The sequence below is a fragment of the Chiroxiphia lanceolata genome, chromosome 11, assembly GCF_009829145.1.
Source record: "Chiroxiphia lanceolata isolate bChiLan1 chromosome 11, bChiLan1.pri, whole genome shotgun sequence".
Lineage (NCBI taxonomy): Eukaryota > Metazoa > Chordata > Aves > Passeriformes > Pipridae > Chiroxiphia > Chiroxiphia lanceolata.
In genome coordinates, this window is record NC_045647.1 from 2,418,062 (window position 1) to 2,443,876 (window position 25,815).

The following is a 25,815-nucleotide window of genomic DNA, read 5'->3' on the forward strand; positions in this document are numbered from 1 at the left end:
GATACCTTGTTTGCTCATCCAAAGGAGCTGCTCCAGTTGTGAGATGCCTTGATACCACTTAGCTCTCATATTTTTCCCCGACTGCTCCTCTAAAAATGCCCTGCAGCATTATAAACAGAGTTGCAACATTACCACAGGCTGTTCCCAATTTACTCCTGGATAATTGAAGTATCCCATTACTGTGTTTAGTTTCTCATTGTGTGCTGTGGTCGTGTGCATCTCACCCCAGAGGTCTCCAGCAAATTCCTGTAATTACTTCTCCACATCTCTTGTTCATTCATTCCGACCGAAATTATCTCTGAACATTAGTTCCATTTGCTAAATCTCTCCTTGCTTTATTAACTTTAATCAAACTAATACATCCAGCTAAATGAAAGGTGGGCCAGGATGCCCATACCTGGCTCAGCTCCCTTCCCGGGGGTAAAGACCCTCTTGAAACAGTGATACGAGTTAATTTTGCAATTGTCAGAATAGAGAATTTGACCTCTGCAATTTCAGTTATTGAACAGGTACCATTGATGGCATTTGAGAGCTTCATTGCTACTGCAAAATAGATCTGAAAAACATTCCATGTATAGTCACTTGAATTTCAAAGTGAGCTCCCCCTGCCATGAGATTGCATCTCCATTAATGTTTGCTTTTCATGGAGTTTAGAGTGGAGGAAAATTCACTTGGGCAAAGTGCATTCCCTACTCGTGGAGGGATGTGATTAAAGAAGTGAAAGAGAAAGGGTTTGGCTTTCATTTGTATTTATTTTTAGAATTTGTGAGCTGCACAGATTCTATGGTATTGAGAAAACACAAAAGGCTGGTTGAATACTCTCTAACTCCCATCACTGCTGAGGAAAAAACTGCCAGAGAGAAAAAAAATCCATGAGAAGTATGACAGCTTTAAAAATCCTCATTAAAATCAACCTAACTAGACCTCTAAAACCATTTGGACTTCAATTAGTCTGCTTTTCTGTGTCAAATACACATTAATGGCCCAATCCTGTTCCCATGGCAGTCAGGAGAAACAGTGCCCCTTGTTTGAATGGGAGTGAGCAGCAGTTCAAGAGTCAAGCCAGAGATCTCTGAAGAACAGATAAAAGCTCAGCCTCAAGCTCGTGTTTTCAGAGTGTGTTCAAACTAAGATAGCTAGAAAAGTTGATTTTTTTCCTTTTACACAGCAATATGTAAAATTGCTATATAGATAAATTTAGCAGGCATGTTGATGCTGTTCATTTTATAATTTATAATTGAATTATTACACAGAAAGATATGGAGGAGAACGTCCTCCTTTATGCCATCACAAGTAACATGAGCTTAGAAGTAGTTTGGTGTGTTTCTGTCAGCTATAAAAGCATTGCTAAAGCACACAGATTGTGAATATATATGTTTGACTGTAGGATGTTTCCCAGTAATGAGCAAAAAAACCACTTAATTTATCACAGTAAACTGAATTTCTTCTGCTGTGTGTCAGCCATTGCATTAATTACTTGATTGGGACAAACACAGTGAGTCATGTGGAAAAGCAAAGGTTGTCAGGGCCGTGATGACAAGCCTGGCATGACACACAGTTACCAAACCTTCTGTACCAACTAGAACCAGCAGAAAGGCCAGAATAGATCCTTAATGTGTGATTTCTGCACCAGCTCTGCCCAGACAGCTGCTGGGCAGCTTTTGGGGGTCTGTGGCTGTCCTTAAAACGTGGATGGAGCTCGTTCTGCCTTTTAATTGGAGACCAAAAATCATCCAACTCGTGCAACAGCACCTAAAAGTAGGAAATGTGAGGTTGGAAATGACTGAACTTCTCATTCCCACGGAGTGACCTCTTCCAACAGCAGAATATCCATCATCAGCCAGTTTTACAGGAGTATTATGGGTAATAGACCCAACTCAGAAAATTCCCTGACTTCTGGGATAACAGCAGGGGGTGTTTTTTGATATGTTTGGGAGTTATCACGGATTTTTGGCGCAGTTTAAGTGGAATTTTTAACCCTGCAAACAAAGGGGGCAAGAACCTGCCATGTAACAGCCCAGGGCAGGATCCCAGCTGCCACATTGGATTCTTGCTGCCTTCACAGGTGGGCTGCATGTGGAATCCAGCTTTTTAATGGCACACATCACTTCCTTCCCAGTGGATTCTGGCAATGTGGAGCTCAGGACCCATCTCCCTTTGCTCTCCACTCGCTGTGGACTGGAAGTTCCTATAGGATTTGCCTTCCCTCCCCTCTTTCCTGGACAAGACATCTTTAGAAGAACTGGGAAGGAATCTGGGCTTACCAGTTAAAAACTAATAAGGAAAAGCAATAGGGAGAAAAAAATAGCAAGATGAAAATAATAAAAATAAAATTTTGTCTGCAAACCTCCTCAGCCTTCAGCTGTTCTTTGTTTTTTTGTTTTGTTTTGGGGTTTTTTTTCCAGGCACATCTATAATCCTTCCCCTGCCTCCCAAAGAGAGCTTTCCTAACCTGTAGAAGTTAGATAGCTGGCCTCTTTTGTCCTGAATTTATCTTTATAGGAGTCCCCTTGCAGGTTTCAAAATTAATAACAGCACAATCCTTGTACCTTACCCGAGTGAATTTGATGTATTTTCGTGCTGTTCATCTTTAAATATCTGGACTGGTTGTTCCCACTCTCCCTCAAGAGAAGATTTAAATCACTCAGTCACATACTGGGTACCAAGTTATCATTTTTAAGGCTTTGTTGTAAGACTTAGACCCTTGCTGGTCTAATTATATGTTAGGCAAAACCACAGAAGATGTGTATCTTTTACATTGCTTGGCTTGTAAAATCAGATATCGCAAATAACCCCCTGGAAGCTGATAAGCCAAAGGGAAAAAATAGCTCAGATAACACATATGAACAGGACAGACCCACATTACCTTGTGTGTTTTGGAAGGGACTGGCAAATACTCAGACTAAGGAGCCAGTTTTAGATGTTTCTGAATTTGTGCCCTTTAAATTAATAGATTCACACTTACTCTAAAGTTTGTAATGGGTGGATCTTCCCTGAAGTTTCTTAGATGTGACAAAAGTATAAATCCCTTTAAATCTTCATTTCAGGCACTATATTATATAACATTTCTTATCTGATCCTTTCACTATCTTTAAGTCATCAAAGCGTAAGGCTGAAAATATCAAGATCTGCTAATCAGCATCTTAATGTGATTGATGTGTTATTTTGATTCCTTCAGTTTTATAGCATTTAATTTTAGACTGTGCACAGGTCTCTCATGTCAGGAGCTGTATCATTTATACAAAGAGTGAAGCCCCTTTTAGCAGCAATTTTTAGTAAAGGAAATTACTGTAACCCAGTAAAAACCATTGCAGGTGGCTGCAACTGGTTGTTTAAAGCATTTTGTTCTCCAGATTATTTTAAAATAGGAAATCTTCCTGGATGTAGTAGTCAGTGCCTTCACAGAAGATATGATTTATCTTCCCAAGAAACAGTATTTACAAGCAGAGTATAATTGCCACGACAAACAGCTAAAAAACCCTAAAATATTCAAAATATGAATTGTTCCTAATGAAGGAAATTACAGAGGTAGACATAAGTATTTAACAAATACATATCTCTATTCTTATATTAGTGTTTTCACACACACAATGGTGGATTTGGCATGTCTTAAATCATGAAATTTTAGTATTTAGGGGATGGACAGAGCACACTTCAGCAGCAGGACAGAGGTGCTGGATTTTTGCCCAGGACACCAGGGGTGTTGTAAAGGTCTACTGAAAATATAGGTTTGAACTGGAGTCATTTAGTGGGTGCCTTTGATAGGCTGGGTATGTGGAAAGAGGCTTAAAACCTTGAAATCAAATCCATTCTGCCCAAGGACAGAGTTCAGGTGTCTCATCTGTGGGGCTTGGGCTGAAAACTTTCCCTGGTATTGGAAATATCAAGATATTATCTATTTTCAGGGTTGTGCTTGTATCAGGATCAGAGGAAACAAAGTGATAAAACACAGATAACATTTTCTCTGGGGCCCAAACTTCTCAGAAATGTGGCTGAAGGCTGCAGCAGGAGCACTTCTCACACCTGGACTACAGAAATGTTGTGGAGGAGATTAAGCCAGGATGAGGGAAAGGGGACACTCCTTCCCAACTCTGTGTGCCTGTTTGTCCTGAAAATCAAATCCACACGTCCCAGATGGGCAGCTCAGTGAATCTACAACTCCCTTGTGCTTCCCTTCACTCCTAGTATGGCTTAAAAATAAGATTAAAATTGAGATATCTTGAGAAGCTGTGTGGAATAAATCAAAGCTGAGGGAGCTGCTGTTATTTTATACTGCAGGGACACCTGGGAGAGGGGTCCAAAGGCCTGGGAGCCACCCAGGGTTATGAAAGACCTACTTAGGACACGACTGAACGTGGAGGCAAACGGCAAGACAGGCGTTTGATTTACACGGGTATCGATTGGGTTCCCAAGAAAGGAAAGTCTCGGCGAGCACATTTTAATACCTCTCAAAAGCCTTGTATTCAGAGCATGAAGAGAGCAAGGTTTGAGTCATCCCAGCACAAAACCACCCCCCTGAAGCCCCGCAGTGCCATTTTCCCGGCAGACCCAACACGGCTAAAAAAGGCTCCGGGCCCCGTTGCCGTGCCTGGAATCCTGTTTTCCTCCTGAATCCCTCCCCTAAACTCTTGAAACGCCATAAACTTCCCGTTGCCTGCCTGTCCTGGAGCCCGCTCTTACCTGCAGCCCACGACGAGCAGCTGGCACGGGCTGTGCCCAACAGATGGCTGGCACAGGGGCTTGTGTGCATCGGCTCATCCCTGGCACCGTCAGGGATGAGAGGGATAAAAAAGCTCCTCGCAGTTGCTGGATGAAAAAAAAAAATCCTCAAGCTGGTTCACCTGAGCAGAGTTGTTATTTTTGTTCTTTTCCATGAGAGCAGGTTCAGACTTGGTGGGTTTTCAAAGATCAGCTGAACCTGTGGAAAAAAAGGTCAAGAATTATCTGATGTTGTTGTTTATCAGCATTAATGACAGTGATGCTGGTCGTTGTTTAACCACAGGGATTCCTCTGGCTCTTGCTTCAGTCAGCAGCTAAGAGAACTCAAGTCACGCTCAGGGGATTTTTTGTGGCATAGATTTTGTTAGGACAGAGAAGTTGTGGCTGCCCCATCCCTGGAATGTCCAAGGCCAGGGCTTGGAGCAACCTGGGCTAGTGGAAGGTATCCCTGCCCATGGCAGGGGGGTTGGAACAAGATGAACCTTAAGGTGCCTCAGCCCAAACCATTCTGTGATGTCCATTAATACAAGGAGATCAATCTTTAATCATCCCAACCAATTATTAGGAGAAACAAGAACCAGCAGCGAAATAACAGACTTGATTTCAGCAAATCCTATCTAATTCCTGCCCTGATAGGCTCTGGTTTTTGGATGTCAGGCTGTTTCAAAAAGCAACATTTAGTGTGTGTTGTCTGGGCACGTTTTTTACATGCCCTAAATGATATAGGAAAGAGAAGAACCTGCAGGAAGGAGGTCCTGGAAGAGCAAACAAAACATGAGGCTATTTGTTAAGCCTTAGAAAAATGAAAAGGGAGGGCAAAAAGTGGAATTTAACCGAGTTTGATCTGGTGCTCTCTGATATTCGTGGTTTTTTCAGTTCATGGCTGCTTGTGTACGTCCCTTCAGGATGACTCAAAAAGATGGAATGCTGTGGGAATTGTGGATCCCTACTAGGGAAAGTAAGTAAAGGAGAGCTCAAACCAGTGTCAGTGCTGACTACAAATTATTGCCCTAATAAAGGTTCAGGAGAAGTTAAAAAAATTGAGTTTAGCCATAGAATCACAGAATCATTAAGGCTGGAAAAGACCTCCAAGGCCAGCAAGTTCAATCTCTGACCAAACCCCCCCACGGCCACCAAACCATATCATGAAGTGCCACGTCCACTTATTTTTTGAACCCTTCTGGGGATGGTGACTCCACCACTTCCCTGAGGGGCCTGTTCCAATGCCTGACCACTCCCAATTAGCACCCATGGTGTGCTGTCCTTCAGCTGTGTGAGTGAAGCACAGAAAAAGCCTCACCTGACAGGCTGAAAGAGGAGTTTTCCTGATATTTCTCGTTCACAGTGTGCATTTCATCAAATATTGTAAATTTAATGATTTTTCTTTTGCCTACTCAGGATATCTATCTGTTGATTTCTCCTCCCAGTGTCCCAAGCTTTGATAAATCCCCCATTGCTAGCTGGAACTAGTCCCTTCACAAAGAAACCTTCCTTGCTTATGCACTCCTATTTTTCTCAATCTGCTGTTTCATCTTCAGCTAAAAATAGTGAGGAAAAAAAAATTAGAGTTTTAGTGAAAAAATGTAAACCTCAGTTAATTTCCATATCTATTAGTGAAGAGTTTTTCCTTAAGGCATGGTCCACAAATATCTGTAAATCTCAAATTGCAGCTTAAAATAGATTTTGTAAGTAAAACTCTACAAATGAGCAATTAAAATGTGTTCCCGTCTTTAGGAATTTCTGTCCCTTTACAGTGAAAGATTTTTTAAAGCATCAGGCTCAACTGTGCACTTCCAAACAACCTAAAATAAAGGCAGGGAGGGGGTTAAATCCCCTTTTAACCTTCAAGAAGCATCTGATGAGCAGTAAAGTTGTCAAACTAAGCCCACGCTGCCCACGGTGTAGACCTGGAGTAGGCACCTCATAATGAGACAGATTTGGAAAACCCCTCAAAGCTGGGATTTTTAGGTTCTGCTTGAGTTATTCAGACTGCTGGAAGATGTTTTCCATCTATACCCTCTTGCCAGCTTTCATGGCGACCTTCAGCACTGTCCCTGAGAGGCCACTTGCTCCCTGTGAGTTCATGTGTCTTTCCAAGGGACAAAGACAGAAGGGATGGGGCTTTCTTTGCTGAGGGATCCCTTGGGGCTTTAGCTTGTCACTGGCTCTGAACCACCCAGGGACAGCTGAGGACATTTAGGGACAGTGGTGTCTGTGCCCTGGGGCTGCTTGGTTTGTATCTCACGTCTGGACCCTGCTGGGTGACCGTCCCCGGGGTCTGGCTGACACCAGACCAGCAGATCCAGTGCTGGGGGAGATCCAGTGCTGCAGCTTTTCCCTGTGTTTGGGGTATTTGTTCTGGCAGGATAATGATGCAAAACCTTGAGAATACAGGGAGCCCCCATTACCCTTCAAAACCTTTAGGGAAAAACATCCTCAGCCAGGCCAGGCTGGTTTTCATCAAATCATAGAATCAAAGAATATCCTGAGTTGGAAGGGACCCACGAGGATCACTGAAGTCCAGCTCCTGGACTTTTCTTTCTGGTGCAAAGTCCAGGACGTGCAAGAATGGCCTGGAGCTGTGCCAGGGCAGGGTCAGTTTGGATCTCAGGAAAAGGTTCTTCCCCCAGAGGGTGGTTGGCACTGCCCAGGCTCCCCAGGGCAGTGGGCACAGCCCCAAGGCTGCCAGAGCTCCAGGAGGGTTTGGCTGATCCTCTGGGGCACAGGGTGTGACCCTTGGGGATGGGCCTGTACAGGGCCAGGAGTTGGACTGGATGATCCTTGTGGCTTCCTTCCAACTCAGCGCATTCTGTGATTCTATAAACACAATTCACACCTTCAGAGCTTCTGCCACATACCCAGGCTGTGCCAAAATTCTCAGCTGGGTGACGTGGCCAAGCAGGCTATGACCTGTAGAGTTGCAAAACCCAGAAATATCAGCTTCCTATAATGGGAACATATGAACTGGAAACCCTGACAAATGATAGAATATGTAATCCTCATATCTCTTTTTTTTCCCCAGATGCGACACATCTCGAAACCACACGCGAGCAATTGAGTTAAAGAGGAATAATAAATGTAGCAATATAATTGGGGCACAAATAACTCCAAGCCAGCAGAGCAGCACAAATGCACTGGCTAGAGGTCAGGGCAGCATCTGCTTTTGTGATCTTGCATATCTGGAGAGGCAGGTAGAGCAGTTTGTTCCCCTGGAGCCGTTGGAGCGCCCGGAACGCGCCATTCCAATAAACAGAGACCTTCTGCTTCAGCTTATGTTGCTTTCTTCCTGCTGCTGTTCTGGGATTTATCTGGAGTTCACAGGCTGGGGAAAGTGTCCACTAATCTTATGGCAGCACACTGAGAGTGTTTTCAGCAGAGCAGCTGGTGCAGGGGAAGCTGTTCCCAACCAGGCACAGGAGCCAGCGGGAGGATTTGGGGGGATTTTTCCCTGTGAACAGGTGAAAGCAAGGATTCTTTTCCACCTGAAAATTTGGGAGGGGAACAAATTTTGGCCTCGCTTCAAATGCGGCTTCTAACAGGAATCAAACACAAACTCCAGTTTCCAGGCTGTTCATGGTACTGTTGGGAAAGGGATTTTGTGTGTGAGTCAAATTGCTGTGTCCTAGATAGCTGGGAGAAACCACATGCATGGAAAAAACCCCATGTGGAATAAAAATATAAGGGAAAGGCACCAAACAGAGGAGGAAATACTTCCTCGGAAGCCCCTGGGGAAGGCAGGTTTAAATGAGTGTTTTGCTGTGTGTTAGTGTGTTTTATTGAAGATGTTCAGTTGGGTTTGTAGGTTGTATTTAAGTAAAACAGAAACAGCCTCCTGATCAGGCATCCAGTGCTGTGCTGCTGATCAATTCACCCAGAGAGTCTTTACTTTGCTTCCAGTCAGTATCTATCTATTCTCTTGGGTGTTTATGTCTAAACAGAAGGTTTTTGGTCAAAGATGCAGTTTCCTGTAGCTGGTTAGTGCTTGCACAGCTCCTGGGGTGGGTGGTCCTTCCCCTGCCACTGCCCTGGGAGGGGATGCTGAGATAAAAGCATGAAGGAGTCAAGGAGTGAACCACTTGGGAGGACATTGATTCCCTCCAGTGAAGCAAAACAGGTGGCTTTGCCCCAAACCTGGATGCTCCTTGGGAGTGCCAAAGGGGGAGAAAGAATCCAATGTCAGTTTTCAGAGTTGGACCTGCTGAGCTGCCCCTTGAGTGTTGCAGAACCACAGAAGCATTGGAATTATGGTTGGAAAAGACCTCTGAGATTGTTGGGTCCAGCCATTAATGTGCCATGACCCTGTTCACCACTAAACCATGTCTTTTGAGCACTTCCAGGGATGGGGACTCCACCACTGCCTTGGGCAGCTGTGCCAGGGCCTGACCGCTTTTTATATGAAGAATTTTTCCTGAATATCCAATCTAAATATTCCCCTGGCTCCCCACCCCTGTCAGTGAGTTACAGATAGTGAGAAAGTCCCCCCTGAGCCTCCTTTTCTCCAAGTTGAGCCCCCCCAGCTCCTCCTGATGTTCCAGACCCTTCCCAGCTCCATCATCCTTCTCTGCTACTATTCCAAATTGTACCTCAGAAACACAGTTATATTGTTTAAACCATCAGCATTAATCACCAACATGAACAAATTGAGAAGGAAAGCTCAAAATTTTGGCCACAGAGACTGAAACCATCTGCAGGGAGGGCACATTCACCTGCAGGAATTTGGGGATCCCCTGAGAGCCACAAAACCCCAAAGGGCCAAATCCCACAGCCCAGGGCAAGGTGTCAGGGGAATGGATTTTTTTTCAGCAAAACAAATAAACTTCTGACTATAAATGTGAGGACAACCTGTGCAGCCACCCAGGGCTCTGCCAAGAACAGCAGAAATCAGAGGTGCTGAAATAATTCTCCCTTCTTGACCTCAGCTTCCCACAGCTCAGCATTCATTGCAGGCCGGCCTATATTTAGCTACAGAAAAATTAGACATAATGTAATTAACCCAGAATATTCTTTATTTTTTTTCTATTGAAAGTGGGAATAACAGCAAATTATGGTAAATAATTATTAACTACTTGCAGCATTTCCATAGACAAGACAATGGACTTTAATTTGATGAAAGATTTCGGAGCTGTGGAGGTAAATTACTTTTCCCGTGGTTTCAACATAATGGGCTGTACAGAGAAAGAATTTTTGTGGGAATTTGAATGCTTCCAGATGTTTCACATATTTCTCTCATTGATTTAAACTTAATCTTCACATGATTGTGCATAGGGAGTTCATGCAAGGTATGAATAAAAGGCAGGGACTTGGAACTAGAAAATGTAGAATTTTATACCAGTTTTAAATGCAAATGATGATTTGATTGATTATAGCCAGCCAGAAACGTTGCTAGTGTGAGATTTTGTGTTATTTCTCATATTGTGCCAAGAGAATTCAAATCTATAAAACTAATAAGCTGATTGGAATAGTGCCAGTTTCAATATGTGCACTCCAAGTTGAGTCTGAGGGTACTTGTTGCCCAATTTTAAGATCTGCCTTGATTCTAAGATCTACTAAATGATCATGAAGATATTTTTGGGGAAACAATCAAACATTTAATCCAAAAATTAGTGACACAGAGGCTTTCTCAAAGCACAAATAAATGTGTTTGGTACATGAGTATGACAATAGACAAATAACCTTCTATGACACAAAGTTTCTTTACTCTGTGGATATTTGAGTTTAGGGGTGGAAGAAAGCAATTAATAGGACGATATTTCCTTTTTTTATTGCTAGAAATTCAAGCAATAAATCATAAGGCCAAAGCACAATGCTATGGAGGAAGGTTATTTACAGCAATAATACCAACACTGGCTGAGTCCAGGCTGCAAGAACATGGGAATGCTTTTCAGACCAGGCAGCTGCAAATAAAAGCTTTTTTTTGATATAATTACACCAAGGATATTCATACTTTGTAAGGTTCCTACCGGTTTTATTGTGTATTTTATTGTAGACTCAAACATATCGTGAAATATATATAATTTTCTTGCAATTTACCCAGATCAATGTAAAACATTTATTGTTTTGAGATCTCCTTGCTCGTGCACACGGGTGAGTAGCTCAGTACCAGAAAGCATTTAGTCCCAGGCTTAACTTCAAGCACACGCTTAAATCCCATTGAAATCAGAGCTTTGCAGGTGAGATTAAAGCCAAGTGTACGTGGAATGCTTTGCTGCACAGAGCCTTGTGCTGGGGAAGGGGTTTAATGGTACAGAATCCCAGGATTTTTGAGGTTGGAAAAGCCCTCCCAGCCCATGGATCTTCCTGTGCCCAATGCCCACCTTGTCCCCAGCCCAGAGCACTGAGTGCCACAGCCAGGCCTTCCTGGGACACCTCCAGGGCTGGGCACTCCAAACCTCCCTGGGCAGCCCCTTCCAGGGCCTGACCACCCTTTCCAGGGAGAAATTCCTCCTGATGTCCAACCTGACCCTCCCTCTTGTCTTATCCCTTGTTCCCTGGGAGCAGAGACTAAATTCCACCTGGCTCCACCTTCCTGTAATTGTAGAGAGAAAGGAGGTCCTCCCTGAAGTCTCTTAAATTACATATAACTCAAAGCAGACAGACAAACTTTAGGTTGGTCTTTGAAAGCTATTTTGTTAAACACACGTTTCCCATCCATGTTAAATGGATTATCTGCAAAATACTCATAAAAATGCATAGCAAGAAAAAAAACCCCATATTTTTCAGTGAAAATTGTTATCCAATCTCTTTTAATTTTACATAGTAACACAATCCTGAAATCCTAAGTTTCATTAAAAAAAAAAATCAAAGTAATGTCACTTTCTTAAACTGGTGATTTAGCAGCTGAAAGCAAGCACTGCAATGCGATTTGAAAGTTTATAATAAACTTTGCAAATGGTTAGAAACAAGATGTAAATTAGCCTGTGATAGAAAAGCAGTCTTTGCCAACTTATTCTAGTCTTAACTAAAGTTTTCAGTAGCATTGGGGATGTTTTGGAGAGCTGAGTTATGTGCTGGCTCCAGGCATTCTGATCCCAAAACCCAGCTCTTGTTTCAGCCCAGCATTTCCCTCCTGAGGGATCCCACTGCCACCACCATCCTCACAACAACACCACTAATACCAGAAGTTTTCAGACATGATAGTTTGAATCTTCAAGAAGGGTTTTTACTTCTAAATCAGTTTTTTGGAAAGATTTCAGAGAATTCTGGCAATTATATGGCAGTGCTGGGTTAAGGGATGGACTCAATGATCCTACAGGTCTTTTCCAACCTTAATGATTCTGTGATTTTATATTCATGGGAATGCCTTAATAACTCCATGTGAATGTTTCTCATGAGCAAAGAGCAACAGTAAGATACTTCTGCCTTAAAATAATCAAAACTCCATGTTTTGAAGGGTTCATTGAGAACAAATAGAGGTGCAAGAGGAACATATTTGACTTTTTGATCTCCTGGCCATCTCCAGCCACGAGCCAAGAGGATATTGGCAAAGACTGTGAAGCACAAAATAAAGTACTAATCTTTATGAGAATGTCCATACAGTCTTAAACCTGTAAGGTCTTAAAAACCACAAAGTGATTGTGAATATAGAGCTCCCTGGTTAATAGCTGGAAATCAAATGCATTAGGAAGTCCAGTCGGAAGATGCTGATATGAAATATCCTTTGTTCCTTTGGAAACAGCAATACTTAAGACAAAAAGTGGAATACATTTTAGAGTGGAGATGAATCTAACTTCCAAATAAAACATGAAGTGAATATTGGAAAGAACAGCAGGGGAAGCAGTTTTGATTTGCTTTCGGAGCTCAATATATCTGAACTTCAAAAATAATTTATTTCTTTTTTTTTTTTTTGGTGTTGATAGCTCTGTAGTAAAACAAAATCTCAGGTTTTGCAGGCTTTTTATAGTCTGCATGTTTCTTTTATATCTTGTTTGCTGTTGTGGGTTGGTTTGTTGTTGTTTTTTCTTTGCTTTAAAGCAGTGGTCTCTGTTTCAACATTATTGGCATCAGGCAAAGAACACCTGACACAAAAACTGCATGATGGGTTCAGGACGTGGAGTTGAGCTGTCATGGGGTGTCCTCTGGGCTCCTCCATGGGTGCTGGTGAAGGAGGAATGTGGCAGCACAGCAGAGATGTCCCACGTGCTCCATGAAGTGACACTGAAGGACATGAAGGGCAACTGAGACCCTGTTTTTTCCCACATGGATTTACCACCACTGTGTTCCTCTTTTATCAGCCCAACGAGCCCATCCTGGCTTTAGCAGCTCTCTCCTTACACAAACAAACCCCAGAGCAACAACAACAACATGGGAATCTCTTCTTCCATCTTTCTACTTGACAAGCGAAATACAATTTGTGGGAAGCTCAGCAAAACATCCACGTGTCCAATGGCCAAAACATTGCCAAGGAATGTGAAACAAATTGCAGAATTCTTGATCTTTGTCAGGATCAGGGGAAGGCATCTGAGGACACTGAAGGCACTTGGTGTGTTCAGCTGGAGAAGAGGAGACTGAGGGGAGAGCTCATGGCAGTGACAACATCCTGGGCAGGGGCAGAGGAGGGGCAGGGACTGAGCTCTGCTCTGGGGGGACCAGGGACAGCACCCAGGGAATGGCTGGAGCTGTGTCAGGGCAGGGTCAGGTTGGATCTCAGGAAAAGGTTCTTCCCCCAGAGGGTGGTTGGCACTGCCCAGGCTCCCCAGGGCAGTGGGCACAGCCCCAAGGCTGCCAGAGCTCCAGGAGGGTTTGGATGATGCTCTGGGGCACAGGGTGTGACCTTTGGGGATGGGCCTGTGCAGGGCCAGGAGTTGGACTGGATGATCCTTGTGGGTCCCTTCCTACTCAGCATATCCTGGGATTCAGCCCTGGTCACTGGATCATTTCTCCCCTTCATTAGCCTAATTCTCCTTGATTTCTTTTCCTACCTACATTCAATCCATCACCTCCCCACTTCCTTTACATGTCCAGCCACTTGCTTTCCCTTCATGAGGAGAATTGCAGGCATTGGAATGAGCTCAGAATATTCAGTGTGGCAGCAAACCCATCTGTCTGTCGTGTGTTCATCTCATTGGGATGTCAGTAACATTCACAGGTATTTAAAAGAGGCATTGAAACCTCATTTACTCACAAACCACATCAGGTTTGCAGTGCTCACTCTGCTGAACGCTGCACAGCCCATTTTTCACTGAAGGATAAATAAATGGATCTTTTCAACAGAAGGGGAAGTGGAGAACATGACATATGTAACAACTTCATGGGCCTTTGATATGACTCTTATGGAAAATAACCCTCAGAAGTTAGGCTGTAGCAAGCACAAGTGTAGGGGTAAATAAGAACTCCACCTTCATGTTACAAGTCCCACACAATCAGGATTTTGGACAAACAAGACAAAAAAAAGATGGAAAGAAAAGCAGTTTCCTTTGTCCTTTCAAACTTCTTTCAGGTTTTGAATATAATTCTCTAGGATTCAGCAGGGAATCTCAGCCATATGAATTGATAATAGCAAGGGTTGGAGCTCCCTGGGCTACTCTGTAGGTTTTTCTCAGGATGGAAAGTCTACTCTATGACTTGAATTTATCATTTTATAAAATATATTTTTGCTGATATTCATATTCAATCCTTCCACAGACAGACTGTGAGTTAACACCTTTGGACCCCAAAGATTCCTTTGCCCACTCTGCTTTTGTAGGAGGAACATCAGCCCCAGCTGGGTTCCAGCAAAGCCTTTGGGTTGAAGATAAGGAAAATTGATATATTGACACCCTTGAAACAGAATCTTTAGCTTGACATCACCTTTTCTTGTGGGTGGTCTTTTGGAGGTGCTTTTTCTATCTGAACCAAATTCTCCAGCCACTACTATCAAGGATTTTATAAAGCTCATATCCTCATAGAAAGAGATTTCTGGAACCTAATGATGGAATTTTTTGGGATCACTGATAACCTTATATAGGAGACAGGAAACATCCTTCATATCAGACATCCCAGTCGTACAAAAGCCAAGAAAACCGATGTCTTCAGTATTTTTCCCTTGAAATCATCTGGCCTTCAATGGGAAAAGCTGTCAATATCTTCAATTAAAATAGAATTTCATGGCATCAGTGAAATAATTTAGAAGGTGTGGCTCTGATTTCTCCTCAGGGATTTATTGCTTTGCTTACCATGGTGATGTTACTGCTGCAAGAAGGGGACAGTTGCTGGTTCCTGATACTTTAGATATTTCCCCTCTCTGGTTTTTTAACTGGTTAATAATTTTATCTCCAAAGTCGAACAAAATTATCTATCATAAGTGGTGTAAAACTGAGGATAGGACAGAGTGGAAGTGAGAGTTGTTTGTTGAAGTGAGGAGATTTTATAGCTCTTTCTTTCTTAACTTCGGGGAAGGAGGAAAACACACCTCTTTCAAGCTTGGCTGGATTTGAAATTATCTATTGTCATGCTTCCTCTAGCTCAGCATCCTCATGGGCTGCTCTTAGGAACATCTTCATTTTAGGATTATATAGGCTATTTAATGCATATGCAGCAGACTTCTAATTGCCTTTGTTGCAACAATCCTGGGTCATCAAATTCCTCTCTCGAAGGCTGGCACACGCTCCTGGAAAAACGCTTTTTCCACAGCAAGTTCAAAACTGGGGCAAACACGAGGAGCCTGGAGAGGGGGAGGGAGGAGAGAGGAAAAGATGGAGCATCTCCAGTGAAGCTGATGGATGGGAGAGCAAATCCTAATCCCTGTGCTACCCATAAAAGTTATCAGGAGGAAAACGGGAGGCGCTGGCCAAAGCTGAGGCAGCAGGGCATGAACAGGCAGAAACAGGTCAGATATGAAGGGGAGGGTTATTTAAAGGATTTACAAACACTTCTGAAGTAAAATCACAAGTTGAGGAAGTTTCTTGCCTGATATGATGTCCCTTTTTTGCACTGATGCATCATTTCTGGTGAAATTGAGGTGGAAACGTAGAAGCCCTTTGGAAGCTCAGACACAATTCCACCACCTCATTTAAAATCGTTGACCATCTAATTAAAGTGGGATTAGGTGGGCTCTGACTGGTATGAAAAGGGTTTCCATTCAGTCTCTTCTCACGTTTCCTTCATTCAAAACTTGGCTGAACTGGACATGTATATGTTCTATCTCTCCATCTCTCCATCATGTGGCTTTTAGAGCTCACTTTATCTATTTTTCATATTCATTTCTCGGTAACACTTGTGAGTCCATTAGGGTGTCTAATTCTTCTTAGCCAGCAAAAGCAAGGCATTCCATCCCATTTCCATCCTACAGACACTGACAGCACCACTCAGCTCACACCAGTCCTACAGCCTGACCTGGCAAGTGCTGGAAGAGGGACTGCAGCCCTTAACAGTTTTACTTAATTACAACAAAAACAGTTATGAAGAACTAGAGTAACATTCAACCACCAGGAAAGCATCACAACCTTGTTTACTTCCTTTAATTAGCAAAAAAACCCCTAACTATAAACTTTATCTAATGAGAATATAAGACAATATCTTATTAAGAGACACCATCCTGCCCATAACATAATTTACTCTGGTGAGTATCTAAGATCCATTCATTGCTTATGTCAATTTTTTTTTTTCAGAGAAAAAAGCCTCAAGATCCACAAGATATCCTGTCAGATTGGGCTATTGAGGCAAAACATGAAACCTGGATGTTGGAAGTGTCTGGACTAGACACCAAGACTCACTTCTAGTGACTTAACCACTGTCCAGAAAGCAAGAGTTAATTGGTAAGAGAACAACGAGCCCATGGATGCTCCTGGCTTCCTATCACAGGATTTTATGTGAATTTTGGGACCTGGAGATTGGTCTCTTATCACTTGAGCTCCTCCCTGAAGCAGAATAATGTCACCCACACACCCAGAGGGCAGAAGGTCACGGCTGTTTTTAGGGGACAGCCTGAAACTCCTGTCACCCTTCCTCCCCAGAGCTGCTGTTTGCAGCCTTTGCCAAACCATATAAATCAGCCACTGCCACGTTCACAGCTCAGCATTTCTCAGAGGAAGAGGCACCATCTCTAGGAATAACCCCAGTGAGACAGAATCCCTTTTTCTCGTCAAAACAACTCCACTTTTCACCACAGTCTTTTAAGACAGAGCTTTAAAAAAAACCTTTAACTGGAGTCAGATTTGGGATCAGTCGAGGCTGCTGTGATGAGGGAGATATATGCAATTGTTATCTTATATATTTTGCTAATATTGTGCATATTTTTAGCTTGTGACCTATATTTAACAAACATATGCAATGTGACACATGCCATCAGAAATTAGCCATGTCATTATGAAAATATAAAGAACGTGACACACACCATTAACACGTGTCAAAAATCATTACAGTCCTTCTCCGTTAAAGCTGCCCAAGCACTTCTAAAATGAGGGCACCCAGTCCCTTTAAAAACACATAGTTTAGCTGGTACACCTTTAATTTCGCCTTACAAAGGCTCATGTCTAAATCCTGTGTCATTATTCCATATTCCTTGTTTGGTGACATTACATCCAATCTTTCCTGTAATACATGGTCAGAAAAGTGGCAGCAGAGGAGCACATTTCTGGTAGCACTTGGCACATGCCCATGGGATTTATGCAGATTAAAATGCAAAATGAAATGATAATGTAATGCTAAGTATCTTCCAGCCCTAAATCAGAAGCAGAAAATGTAGCAGTCTTGTTTTCCCTTTCACTAAGTCTTTCAAGGAGTCTTGATCTTTGCTTTTCTTCCCCATAAAAGCAGGTGATGCATTTCTCACTTTCTCCATTCTCAGTATAAAGTAATTAATTAAAATTAAATTCCTGGAAGTGTTAAAGGGGTTGCAGCAACAACATGTGTTAATATCTCCAGCGCTATCAGAGTCATCTCCACTTTAAAGAGGCTCTTTGTTACTAAGGAGAAGTGGATAAAAAGCACTTTCAAGCCAAAATAGCTTGTTTGGAAGGGCTGTGTTAACTGGGTATTAAAGAAACACACCTTTATGATCACTCAACCCGGGGTTTATCAAGGAATAATGGAATAAATGTGTACATTGTTATTAAGGGAATAATTTGAGGGTCATGCCAGGAATGTGCAGAGGAACCCCTGAGCCTGAACAGCCAGGTGGGGAAGAGGGGTGAGACACAGACAGTGGAGAGACAGAGCACTGCTGAGGATGCATTTTGACACCCTTGTTCTGCCCTGTCCTCTCCCATTTTTCACCTTCAAAAATCCTTTTTTTGGACCTGGGAGATGAAGAAAATTCTATTTGCTCTTTCCAAGTTCTGGGGAGGGAAACGCGAGGTCTCAAAGCTCCTCGAGATCATCGAATTTAGGGAGGCCACAAAAATCACCCCGTGCCCAGGCAGGGAAGTTCCCCTGGGAAGGTTTGGCACAAAGAGGCAGAGGCAGAGGTCACAGCCAGGCTGTGCATGTGGTTGTTTGTGCAGAAGGTGGCAGAACGAATGAGCAGCTGTCGTGTTGAACTACTGGGGAACGGGGAGAGAAATTTTAAAAGCTTTGTCAACGTCGATTTGCTTCCAGAGCCCTTCCTGCCTCGCGGTCCGGGGTGTCTCTGGAGTGATCCTGGAGAACTCCCGAGCCCCAGATCTCATGCTCTATTTATCCCTGCTGACTGCTGCCCTTTGATTCATTAGCACAGACAAACTCATTTCCTTCCCCACCCCAACCCGAGGACTCGGCTTTGCTGCGCCGCCAAAACCCAGCCCGGCAAGTCCTAAACTGAAAAACGTTTCCACCACATCTGCCTTGCTGGGAAAGTCTTATCCTCTCCTGCCACACTGATATTTCTCCCACTGCTTTTGTTCTCCCCTCAGCATCCCCAGCTGCCTGCGTGCCGTGGCGAATGGAACACGGGCAGGATGTGCTTGTCAGCGTGTCAGGCTGGAAAACCTCTGATTAAAAATTATGTTGCTCATTAGTCATTGCAAATCATACTGAGAACAATGCTCTCTCTGGCCAATTTGTAAACAAACATTCTGTTCAACCTGTTCCGTGGTTTCTCTTTAAGGGAGAGAGCAGGAGACCAGCTCATAAATAAATAACTCCCTAATTCTGCAGGAGACACACACTCAGGGCAGCTTACTGGGTGAATAAATATTCTATAATTTCATTTTCTACAAAATTGCCTCCTACAAATTTGGGCTTCAGATATCCCTAATGCCAATAATGATTCATAAATATTTTATGGCAGCGAGCTCAGTGTATGTATGAGTGTCTGTGTGTGATGTGCGTCTGTTCTCATGTGGACAGAGAATTATCATTAAAAGTAACAAATTAGTATCCTGAGAATGCTGTCAAGAACATCACATGAGTGGAAAAAGAAAAAAAAACCCCAACCCTCAGTCTCAAGAGAGATGAATGTTCCTCTTCAGTTTGTGAGCACCCAAAGCCCCTGTGAAAGTGTGTCAATATTACAAAAAAGGCATTTACAGCATAATTTCTGCATATTTTCTCCTCCACAAACACCCTTTCAGTTCTCCTGGGCACCTGCAGGTCTAGGAAGAGCTTTGAATCAGTCCCAGGGTTCCCTCACGTGTGTGAATTAACATTCATGGCCACAGACAAGGCTGAAATCAGACACCAGGCTGTGCCTCAGAAAAGAACATTTCCTTAGACTTCCAGCAGAGTTGAAGCAAGCACAGGCCCATGGACCTTCCTGCTCTGTCCTCCCAGGAAAGTGGCTGATTATCAGTGGAAAAAAGAACAGAGTGTGAGTGATGTTGTGTTGAAGGTGTTCAATGGACTGAGCAGCCCCCACGGAAGGCAGGACTGGGGCCCTGTTTGTAGGTGAAGTGCTTTGGGCAGCTCTGAGCCTCTCCAAGGGATCACTTCATTCACAGTGCAGCCGTTTTCCAGCTGGAAAAATGGCTCTGGGTTTGGTTCAGAGCACAGGAATCACTAAGTGGCCCAGCTCCCCAGTGTCCCATCCTCTCTGTGAAGGAGACCAGAACAAACTCCAGAAAAATGCCCTTCCAGGATCTCCAGAAGATGGTTATAACATAACATGCTCTGCTGGCAATCAGTGGTTGATCAGTAACCAGAGGTAGGAAGGTTTACACTCCTGGAATGAGCCTGTCCTAGTTGTTCCCAGACCCATAGAGAACATTATTACAATCTTGATTTTATGTTCCTGATGGATTTAGTGGCATTTGTGTATGTACAAATCCTAACATGGAACTGAAGAGCTCCAGCCTGAGGACTAAGAGAATATTCATTTCATTTTTTTGGTTTGATTATTTTTTAGCAGCAATAAGTGGGATCTATAAAGAGTAAGTGCTATAATAATAAGTGCTCTGAGGTCAAGGTGTCCCTGCCCATGGGGAAGGGGTTGGAACTAGGTGGTCTTTAAGGTCCTTCCCAACCCAAACCATTCTGTCTATGATTCTATAATCTATGTATTTATTATAGTTTAGTTCATCAGATTAACATATATTTTGGTTTGCCTGTTGATTTTCCAAGATGGTGTTCACAGACAACAATAAACCATATGCTGTGCTCTGTTCTCCTGCCCTCTTTTAGCTCTTGTATCACCAAACCCATGGAAATGGAGAGACCCTTCAGGAATGGTTTGGTCTGTGATCCAGAGCTGTGGCTGTGCCCACAGACTGGGCACTGGGAGCTCTGGGTGCTCCTCTACAATTCATGATCCTTCATTTTCTCCAACAAAACACGTGTGCTTCTGCAAAAGTTCATTTCCAACTCTAGCTCCACATACAATATCCCCCAAGACTACCAAGTGCTACTGTTTGCACACCCTGATTCCTTAAAATTGAGCAGAAAGGGAAATATTCCTGTCAGACCCTGTTCCACAGAGCTCTATGGTGCAGCACAAAAAACCCCCCAGTTTTTCCTGGTTTTGCCCCCAGTGTGCATGAATTCAGCACACTGGCAGGAAATTATTTGCTTTTATAGTATTAGATCATTCAATACTCCCCTTATATTCCCAGCTGAGCATCTCTGCTCCAAGCAGCAGCAGGGAACTGAGAGACAAGACAACCCAGGCACTGGGTCTGGTCAGAAGGGAGACACATTCCAGGTTGGAAAGACAAAGGGAAGACTCTTCCAGATCAGCCACATGACAGCACCACTTCCACCTCCAAATAACTGTTCAGGTACCAGCTGAGGCTGCAGAGAGGGTTCATCAGAATTTTTGTGCAAATTTCTTCTTAAAATACAGAAAAAACCCCAAGCTCAGGCAATTCAAGTTTCCCACTCAAGACTTACAGAATCACAGAATGGTTTAGGTTGGAAGGGACCTTAAAGATCACCCAGTTCCAACTCTCTGCAGACTTCTCGTGCTGTTGCTAAACTTACTTGTCAAACAAACAAACAAAAAAGTTACTCTGTTTCCATCAAATTCAGTTCCTTAAATCCTCTGCAAACCTGAAGTAACTAAAATTACAAAACTGAGAAACTACACAACCGCTTGGAAAAAATTTCTTGGGCTGATTAGTAATATTTTTGCCATTTTCGTTATTTGCATAATAAAAAATGGCTAAATGTAAGCTGCACAAAAATTATGGAAATGTGTTAAATAGATGCAAGGCCGTAATATAATTACACAAAATTAAGGCTACGCTACCAAGTAGAAAATAACTGTATCAAAACAATTTCTAAATGGTTCATTTTGTTCTTGCAGACCTCCCAGGGGGAGAGCCCAGAGCCAACATGGGCTGTCCATCCCTTTGCTTTTTTTTACCTATTTCTAAGGAAAAAAGAGCTTTTCCCAGTATTAAAATAGAATTTCAGGGTACAACATGACTGCCTTTTGTCTACGACATCTTTAATTTTGTTAAGGCCAAACCAACACTCAGTGAGTGAATAATTTTAACGTATCTGGTACTTCTTTCCTACACATTCTTCTGTGCTATTTTTTATATTACCCTTGTCCCTGTTTTGTGGTTTTTGTTTGTTTGTTTGGGGGGTTTTTTGTGGGTTTTTTTGTTTGGTTGTTTTTTTTTTGTTTTGGTTTGGTTTTTTTGTTTGTTTTTTTTTTTTTAGTCTGGACATTTCATCAAGGCATTCTGAAATTCAACTTCTATCCTCCAAAGTACTCTTAGTTCTTCCGAATTCACAAGTCTGAAGGTTTCCTATTCAATCATTCACATCATTAATAAAAATATTGGAGACTACTACAAAATCCCATTTGATATATCTTGCCCTTTTTATAAGGAAACAGGAATTCTTTAAATATATCTATCTAGTGAGTTTTGCAGCCAACTCTTGTTTCACAAGACAATTCTTTCTAAAAATGTATTATCAAATCTCTAAATTATAGGAAAGGTCAAAAAAATGGGGAAATCAGAGCAAATAGAAGTTGGCAATATTTTCCACCACCCTGATTCCTCACAGACCTATTTCTTTGCTGATTTATATCATCAGAACAATTGCTTGGGTGCTTTAAGTCAAGTCCATACCGAAATAATTTTAGACCTTAACCCGGTTTGAGTATTTTGAGAATTTTGCTTCAACTCCGAGGCAAAATACTCTGTGAAAATATAAATACTAATGACTCTAAATTAGTGAATTCAGTAATGATAAATGATTTTAATTACACCAGCAAATCTTTCTTCATCAGCTGCATTCTCCTGGTCCTAAAGTGGGGAAGGTTCATGGATAAAACCCCATTGCTTCCCTAAATAACAGTGGCTGAGAGATGAGCCCTGGATGCTGATAAGCTTCTCATTAAAACAGATGTATTGATGATAGTATTGCCTATTAAGACAACATCATATATAGACAGCTGGATCATATATAATTTAAACAGTTCTCACTTTACAAACCTGACAACTGAACAAATATAATTGATTCGTGTATTGCAATATTCATTCCATTAGTTGGAATATATATCCAAAATTGAAGATGTCAATCAAATCAAATGAATGCATGTTTTCATAGAGTGCTGTGATTCCTTTTATTAAAGCAAAGAAAATAAAAAAGAAAATCAATCCCTATTTTTGGATTCAGATTCAACCAGAGTGTGACTCCTGCAAGTTATGTGGCAATAAATATACATGTTTGTTTTGCTCGTGCTAGAATATTGCTCTGGCTACCTTTGATCTTTTTAATGTGTAAGAAAATAAGCTATTTATGCTTGCAGGGTCTATAAACACTTTAAACAAATAGTTTCACCGACATATAGGAACAGGAGATAGTCCTGATTCCCACTTACACCAATTTTATGCTCCATTGGTTTCAGTGGAAGTTACTCTTGATTTACACCAGCACAGAAGAGGTTGGAGCAGCCCCATATTTTAACTGCTGTCTTTCCCACCCTAATCTGCAGCTCTCCCACATTGCTGGATGAATAATGTGGAGGCAAATATTACAGGTTTCTGTCTGCGTTTTTGTTGTAATTTACTTCTGAACCTCGGGAATAAAAACAGAAATCTGTCACAAACAAAGCACTCGTTTCCCTCGTCTGGAGCTCTGGCTGAGCTCTGCTCGCCGTGTAAAACACACTGGGAGGGTTTTGCTTCTTCAGAAAGGATGCACAGACACTGGTTTAATACATTTAGAGTTCCTGAGACCTGCTCTGAGCTGAAGGTGTGCTATGACAGCCCCATGCCTGGGCAGGACATCAGCTCAAGCCATGGTGGCACTCACGGCAACAGATTAGGAAAGCTGAGCTCATTGCAGTTCAGCATGACTTTTTTTTTTTCCCCCATCTGTAAAGAGGTAACATTTTTCCTCTTGGCACCTTTTCCATGATATCTATAACATGGAAACCTGTTCAAGGAGCTGCCTGCAAAGGGCTAATACAGCATAGCAGAGCTGGGGTTCTTTATTCTGCAGCAGCTTTACAAGCGAGTAAAAATGATTTATGAGCAATAGTGAAAACCAAATGTCTTTGTGCCTCTTGCACAACGTGAAAACAGTGGGACAAGCCAGGACCCCAGGAAAGGTTCATGCACAATTAATGCATTTTCAGGCTAATTTATCCACAGAATGTACAGACACAGGGAAGCAACGAATCCAGGGGAGTAACAGGAATTAAGAATCCTGAAATGTGGTGTGAACAAAATAAGCAGAAATTATAGAATGGTTTGGGTTGGAAAGGACCTTAAAGCCCAGCCCATCCCAACCCCTGCCATGGGCAGGGACACCTTCCACCAGCCCAGGTTGCTCCAAGCCCCATCCAACCTGGCTTTGGACACTTCCAGGGATCCAGGGGCAGCCACAGCTTCTCTGGGCAACATGTGCCAGGGCCTCCCCACCCTCATGGGGGAGAATTTCTTCCCAATATCCAACCTAAATCTCCCCTCTTTCAAATTAATTATTAATTGAAAATATTTTTGTTTCAACATCTTTTAAAACACGTATTAAAAAAAAAAATCACCTTGTCTTCCTGCTTAAAGGTATGAAATGAGCAGCCAAGTTTATCCCACAGCATCAGTGCTTAGTGCAGGATTTTTCCAGCTTTACCTCTGGAATACACAGACCACTAGCACTAAAATATCTGTGCTCCCTTTCCAAACTAAACACTCCATGTAGCTTTTTATTTTAGTCTTTATCACAGGGATGCATTTCTTCCTATCAGACTCATGCTGAAAGCTCAGCAGGAGTCCTTATTGCCATCAATACTGTCCAGGCTAATAGTATATCTCATAACTACTCACAAGAAGAAATGCATTTTTCCCTGGGAGAAAAAAAAAAAAAAAAAGGGCAGAATATTTGAAAATGTCTGGGCAGCTTCTAAAACTCAACTACATTGGCTACAGACAAGAAATTGTGCATTTACAGTTTACACACAAGTAAAATGTACATCAGTAAATGGCCTTTTCCTGATGGAGGAAGGAGCTCATTTCCAAGCCTCAATTCTGCACCACGAAGGCAACCCAAAAGTTCAGGAGCCTGGAGGGTAATTAGCACATCAGTGTAACAGGGTTTGTTTGCACTCCCATAATTGTTTTATGAAGCCTGTGTGGTAATTGGGAGAGCAGTTTTTAAGTGGATGGCTTTAAGAAAATTGCTGTGATGTTGCAGGCTGGGAAAGGCCAATTTGTCTCAATTACTGTAACCCAACATCGTGGAATTCCTGTGACAGGAGAGGGCCTTGGTGCTTCATTGGCCTCCCCTCCATGTAATCAGGGCCTGGCATCAAGAAATCTGCTGGGATGGTGGATAATGGCTGGGAAATCAGAGCAGTTGGATTTGTTAGTGCTTGTCTTGTCCCCGCTGCTGATGTTCAGACAGGAGCCCCTCTGCTCTGGAGCCAGGCTGGGAGAGCTGGGGGGGTTCACCTGGGGAAGAGAAGGCTCCAGGGACACCTGAGAGCCCCTTGTAGAGCCTAAAGGGGCTCCAGGAGAGCTGGAGAGGGACTGGGGACAAGGGATGGAGGGACAGGACACAGGGAATGGCTTCCCACTGCCAGAGGGCAGGGATGGATGGGATATTGGGCAGGAATTCTTGGCTGGGAGGGTGGGGAGGCCCTGGCACAGGTTGCCCAGAGAAGCTGTGGCTGCTCCTGGATCCCTGGAAGTGTCCAAGGCCAGGTTGGAGCAACCTGGGCTGGTGGAAAGTGTCCCTGCCCATGGCAGGGGGTGGCACTGGGTGGGCTTTAAGGTCCCTCCACCCAAAACACTCTGTACTTCTATATTTCTATGAAAAATGCAAACCCTACAGCAACTACATCCTCATTATGTGCATGGGGTGCCACTGACTTCCTCTGAAAGTTGTCTGCCATCCTCATCCTCATGATCTTTTGATGTTCCTTCAGCAGTTCTCCACCACTGACACCTTCCCATGCTGCCTGCAGGTTTCCTTTGCTTTAAGTTTCCTCCCCCATCATCTCCTTTGTCTAAAAACTTGCTCTTTCTGATCTGCTTCTGCTCCAACTGAAGCCTGGAGTGCTTAAGAAAATATGAGCATTGTAAGGAAGCTCAGAGACAACAGCTGGCTGATCAAATATACATAAGGAAGAATCTGCTGCCTGGTCCTTTAGAGCTCTCTTTTTCCTGTAGTCATCAAACTCTGCTTTTCCCTGGTACAACATTAGAACACATTACATGACTTGTCTGTCAAAGGCCTGGCCTGAAACACATTCCCAGCATGGAACAGCTCCTGACTCCCAAATTGCTGCAGCTCAGGATATTTGTTAATCAG

At 42.9% G+C, this 25,815-nt stretch overlaps 1 long non-coding RNA gene across 1 annotated transcript in view; it reads right to left on the bottom strand.

Moving 5' to 3' along the window:
- Positions 1-768: 768 nt before the first annotated feature.
- LOC116792378 overlaps positions 769-25,815 on the bottom strand; it is a 45,158-nt gene continuing 20,111 nt past the window's right edge. The window contains exons 3-4 of the long non-coding RNA XR_004359106.1: positions 4,681-4,918; positions 769-850 (exon numbers count right to left, since the gene is read on the bottom strand). This is a non-coding gene — a long non-coding RNA (uncharacterized LOC116792378). The remainder of the gene's footprint in view (positions 851-4,680; positions 4,919-25,815) is intronic.